Source organism: Coptis chinensis, chromosome 1 (assembly GCF_015680905.1).
Source record: "Coptis chinensis isolate HL-2020 chromosome 1, ASM1568090v1, whole genome shotgun sequence".
NCBI lineage: Eukaryota > Viridiplantae > Streptophyta > Magnoliopsida > Ranunculales > Ranunculaceae > Coptis > Coptis chinensis.
Genome location: NC_141456.1, coordinates 77,310,749 through 77,316,748, shown reverse-complemented (window position 1 = coordinate 77,316,748; position 6,000 = coordinate 77,310,749). Strand labels below are relative to the sequence as shown.

Below are 6,000 nucleotides of genomic sequence, written 5' to 3'. Positions count from 1 at the left end.
TGAATCCCTGTATCGAATTAGAAACATGGACAGTAGCACTAGAGTCAACCCACCAAGTATTAGATGGAACTTCAGTAAGGTTTGATTCGAAACATACAAAAGAAGACATACCTACTTTTTCGAACCATTCCCTTCTTTTCTGACAATCTTTTTGAATGTGTCCTTCCTTCTTACAGAATTTGCACTTATTGTCATATTCCTTCTTTTGAACATGAGGAGCATGAGCAGGTTTATCCTTGTGAGGTGCCTTTTTCTTGCCATATTGAGGCTCTCTTCCTTTATGTCCTGATAATGAGGCTTGAGTCATGAGATGAACACTTTGCAATCCTTGTTGCTTAAGCCTTGTCTCCTCTTGAATAACCATACTAGTCAGTTCATTCACATTCCATTTCTCCTTAATGGTGTTATAATGGATCTGGAATGGTTCATACTGAGAAGGCAAGGTATTCATAATAAACTAAACAAGGAAAGACTCTTCAACGTTCAACCCTAAGGTTCTCAGTTTTGCAGTTAGGTTCGTCATTTCCAGGATGCGATTATACATCCCACTACACCATAACAGGACATTAGTAACGGATGCACATCCGTTACAAAAAATATTAGTAACGGTTATCTTGCGTTTACACAAATGCGTGACAAATGAACAGTAACGGATATTAGTAACGAATAGTATCCGTTAGGAATTTTACTAACGATTCATAAGTGTTACTAAAATTAATTTCAATAACACATATCAACCGTTACAATTAATTAGTAACGGTTATTAATTTAGGTAAGGATTTGTTCCCAACACATAGAAGGGTTGGTAATTACCCCTTTCCAACGTTTGCTTTTCCGTTACTACAACTGTTTGGTTAAAATATTTCTAACGGTTTTGTATCCATTACTAATACTTTTTCGTTTTTTTTTTAAAAAGAAAATTGAATTTCCTGGCCCTTTTTTTGTCAGCCCACCTAGAATGCTACAACACAATCTTTTACAAGCACCACATGCAACCTTTTCACTCTACAATATATTAAAAAAAATCTTCTATTCATCCATAAAACTAACAATCTTTACCATACATATATACGATTTCGAATTAACATAGCCCAATCACAAATACAACATATGCAAAAGAAGACTATAAAATAGAGCTCCCATATATATACCACCATCTGCTACATCATCACAAGACATTTCGTACCACAGTAAGAGTGTCGATGTGTTGAATGCCATTATGGTAAGCTGCAACATGAATAATAAAAAAATCAGTAGGCGATCAACGGTATTGGGCAAGATTTTCTCAATCGGAAACATGAAACTCACTTATGTCAATTTGAAGATGTACACAAAATTGTTCCTCTTCATCCTCAATATTCTCTTTGCGATGCAAGCTTTTAAGAGTTCCTTCCTTCTTGTTAACCCCAAACTTCTTCATTGTCAAAGTTGCATGATGGCTCTTGCTCTTGTCATCTTTTACGCACCTAATCTGTTTCGATCTTTCTTTGAGGTCACCTAGCTATCATACAAACGAAAGTTCAATCTCAACCCCAGTCTTTCTAAAAAGACTCACATGGGATAATAGCAAATGGAAAATAAAGAAAAAGTAGGGTAGTTTTCTGAATGAAACTTACTTTTGCAAAAAAGTCAACAACTCCTTTTCTCGGGGGGACATTGGAAGCCCATCAATCCAAAGAATTCAAGTACATTCTCACGTGGACCCTAGTACACAATCTGACCATCCGAGATTAGAATAATCTCATTAAAAAGGTCACAAGTCTCTAGAGCTGGTTGAAGGAGCGAGATGACGGCAAATCCTTGGAGAATATGGATGGTTTGCCTCAAAGCATTCACTATCCGAAAGTTGTTGATCTGTCCAAACCTGTAGATATTTCATCCATGAACAATGCCTTTGCTGTCCAAACCTATAGATATTTCACTCATGAACAATGCCTTTGCTGCTCCAGCAAGCATTTCCCCTATAAAACATTAGGCAATAGGGCTTAGAATAAATGGTTCAAAGGGAAGTCATATGAATGGAATTCTAACTACACATCAGACTATGTTCTACCTATCGTGACTCGCTTCATTTGTCCACCAGAGATACCTCTCAACATATCATTTTCCACCAAGGTATCAGCACATACATCCAATCCCAAAATCTGAAGTTTTCAATCATTTCATAAAACAAAACGCTATATCTTAATCTAGTACTTGTCAACATATTATTTATATTGTCAAGAATATAATTATTTATATTGTCAACATTTTAATCTAGGCTCATACGTACCAAATTAAATTCCTTACACAAGGCAGGCGGCGAAAATGCTAAGTACAAATCCATGCAATATTTTGTTTTATTTGTGGAAGGTAGTAGTTAGGTCTTACCCGAAAGTACCATTTGAAATGGGGACGAAAATCCCTCAAACACCGGTAACTTTTACCTAGCACTAGCAATGGAGGGAAGGCGAGAACCTAAAATTGATACATAACGATATACAATGCTTAGGATTCTTGTGTGCTCAATCTGGCTATGCAAATCATTTAGCCAAGCATATGTTGTTACCTACGGAAGGAAAGAGAAACAAACATAAGACAATGACGAAAGTAATATCTTGGATTTGACAATTCAATAGTCGGCCCAAATTCTATGCTTACTTTCGAAAGTATAATGCTTACGGTCATATATGAGGAAATAAGAAATAATAGTAATACATAAAGTCTAGAAGAATGGAAGTCCCAAAGATAGAAAGCTTCATCTATCAAGCGGTAAATGGTAGGCACCAAATCTGCTCCATTTACAAATGTAAATAAAGTGTTTGCCCGACTCGCCAGATCCCATGTCATACAAATGCAAGCAACTTGCTAAGTTAAAATCTAATCAGTTATGAAGATGGTTAGAAAGTTGTTTCCAACAAACAACTTTATAGAGAGTGAGCTTCGATCTAAATTAAATCTAGAACAGAGCAAACTTTTTTCTTGGTTTTGTTTTGTTTTGAAAGCTTTTGCAACCGGGACATGAAAAAAAAGCTAAAAAAAAGAAACAATAAAATAGTTATGCGGAACAATTATTACAAGTCAAACATATATTGCACAACGCATTACACATACCGGAGAAAATGCAACACATAGCCACCGAGAAATCCGTTGCTCCCTTAATGCATATGTTAGAAGTCTTTGCGCCTCCTCCGCCCTAGCTAATGAGTGTCCAACGATCTAAAAGAATCCATCAAAGAAATTGTCTGCATCAAAGTATACCTTTTCGAACAACTAAAAAATGAAAAGAACCTACAGCCAGAACTTTAAATTTTAAAACCTTAAGCTACTCTGGCGGGATAAAGTTTCATTAGAGTAGGAAATCCGAACAAGTTATATCCCAGCTGCCACCATCTGTACATCCCTTGCTTGGTACCGAAGCCTAGGGCAGTTAACAAACCAAGGAAAAAGATTATATCCGGGACTTGGTATATTTGGGATAATGGAAAAATTAAAAAGAGTTGGACATAAATATTGAGCGTTTGCAAAGATTTATTTATTCAGTTTGAACAACATGCTATCATGGGGTAACTAACAAGTAACAAGAGTCTTCCGGCAATCGTTATCTATATTTTAATAGATGGGAATTTCATTATGAAACTTTTCGATTTTAATAACAATATAAAAATCCCACCAACCCATGTTCTCCAATAACGGACCAACATAAAAGAGACACATGCACATCGTTTTACCCACAAATACCTATGTGACATGTTTATATATATTCCAAAGTCACCATGATAGTTACAAGATTCATCCGCAATCTTTGTATATTGCTAGAAGTACCATCAAGAATACAATGTATAGATTGAATACTATATATATCGGATGATAGCCATCTCCATGTATGCACTCTGTCTACGATCCTACACATTGAATAGTCAGACCTTGAAATATATACAAAGGAGTGATTTGCAAGAGTGCATGCAAAAAGTGTACAATAACATCCACACCACGCTTCAATTGAAAGATGACTGACATTCATGTGTAGTCATGTGTATTGAGGGTTGACAACCCATACCAAGCATCCCCAACAAACATAAATGCCAGGCCGATGGATGTGCAATATCTGTTGCATTCCAACTTCCCACCAAAAGAACTGTCAAGCATATACCACCATCAATGTCGAGTCACCAAATAGAGAGTCAGCAACCTGCCTATTCTCAAGGACTGACACTTATTAATGTGGAGGACTAAACTATTTCACCAATTTAAGACTTTTAGAGAGCATACTTTCCATAAGCAATCCCATTTCTATGTTAATCCAGTGCTACCACATACCAAGCAAATGAACCAAGCAAATGACACAAATAGAGGACTGAATTGTATTACCATAAATAGTACTTCAAAAAATTTAACAGAATCGGGTAAAAGCACTGACCTCACCACAATAAAAATTGATGAGTTAACCACACTCGGAAAACATAATTTGGCTACAGAAAAAATAAATAAATAAAAAAAATTGCAACATCAAATACAAACATGAGACTGGATACTTACACAGTATTTGAATATAAAAGAACTCTAAGTGACAAGGCAACAACATCAACTACCAAAACTAATCAACAGGAGACAAGGCAAGTTTGAACACTATCAACTACCCAAACTTGTAACAATATGAATAGCTTCTAACACATGTTTACAAGAGCATCACATGTTAATAAGATTGTGCCAATTTTAATAGTTACCTCACCCTTCCTTGATATCACACAATGATAGTCACCAGCATTTGCGACAACAACACGGTTGTTTGGAACAATTGCAATACAAGTTGTGCTTCTAGAAGTTGGCCCAGTGAAATCTGAGTGGGAACCTGCAAAGTTTATTAAAAAGCCTAGTAATTAAAGAACAAAGGTGTGGCAACCAAGAAATAAAAACCTCGCAGATCTCACTTCAACAAGTTTAATAGTTACCTCACCTTTCACTACCCCACATACAATCCCCCCCTGGAACTGCCATTGCCAATGCATGTGATAGACTCCACCAATTCATCAAAATATAGACACTAAATTACCATATGGCACATCTACACATTAGCAAAAAAAAAAAAAAAACTAGCATAACATTGATTCTACATTCAAAAAAAAAATGACAAGCATCACAGCCATAATACCACCATTACCTTGATATATTAACCACCGCCCAAACATGTTGTATACACATATATACTTTGTTTAGAAAGAGACGCGTCCAAGAGACCCCTCCTTCCTCCTTTGTTTGGGCTTGGAACCGGCAATGCAAAACTTTCTTCGTTTGCATTGGCAGAGTAAGATAGGGGTAAATATACTCACAACCCTTGTCAATGAAAATAACATTTTCTCAAGCACATGGATATTCATTCAATAATTTTATATTTCCTAGATAAACAAGATGAGAAATTAGGTATGCGGTAACAAAATTAAGTTTTAAATCATAAAAGAAGACAAGATAGAATTGGAAATTAACAACATGTAGAAGCCAATTTGAAGTAACTAAGTGGTAAACATGCCAATGAAACAATAAGCCTTGAACCATCGATCCAAATTGGTAAGTGATAGGCAACAAGGCAAATAAAACAACAAAGAAAGATGAGACTAAAAGCTAAAATCGAAGCTACAAGATGCATATGTCTGCAATCATGCTATACTATATATATTACTACTATCTATCCACTTTCAAGATCTGGACCAACTATTTAGTAAAGACCATAAACCCACCAAACGGTGCATACTAATACTACAAACAAAAATCATTTCAAACAAAGCAATCAACAAAGTTCTAACATAAAAGACTAATCTAACACAAATCGTGATATAACCATGAATGGCATAGCTTCTATTAATGATGACTAAGAAATAAAAATGCTGCTTATAGAAGGCCGACTATGTTCCAAACTTATTTAGTTACCAATTCCCAACCCATAGTTGCACCACGAGAAAATGGGAACTAATAGTAAGCCCCTCCATAGAAAGAAACAAATTTGTGAATCACTCCTCACATGGC

General features: G+C 35.8%; 2 long non-coding RNA genes across 2 annotated transcripts; both read right to left on the bottom strand.

Annotated features, from left to right (window-relative positions):
- Window positions 1-1,013: 1,013 nt before the first annotated feature.
- On the bottom strand, window positions 1,014-1,453 carry LOC147525254 (uncharacterized). Its single transcript, XR_015197907.1, has 2 exons — window positions 1,309-1,453; window positions 1,014-1,227 (listed from the first exon to the last, which is right to left on the bottom strand). It is a non-coding gene; the product is annotated as an uncharacterized LOC147525254 (long non-coding RNA).
- Window positions 1,454-3,174: 1,721 nt separating this feature from the next.
- LOC147525253 (uncharacterized) lies at window positions 3,175-5,199 on the bottom strand. Its single transcript, XR_015197905.1, has 3 exons — window positions 4,937-5,199; window positions 4,707-4,831; window positions 3,175-3,198 (listed from the first exon to the last, which is right to left on the bottom strand). It is a non-coding gene; the product is annotated as an uncharacterized LOC147525253 (long non-coding RNA).
- Window positions 5,200-6,000: the final 801 nt, after the last annotated feature.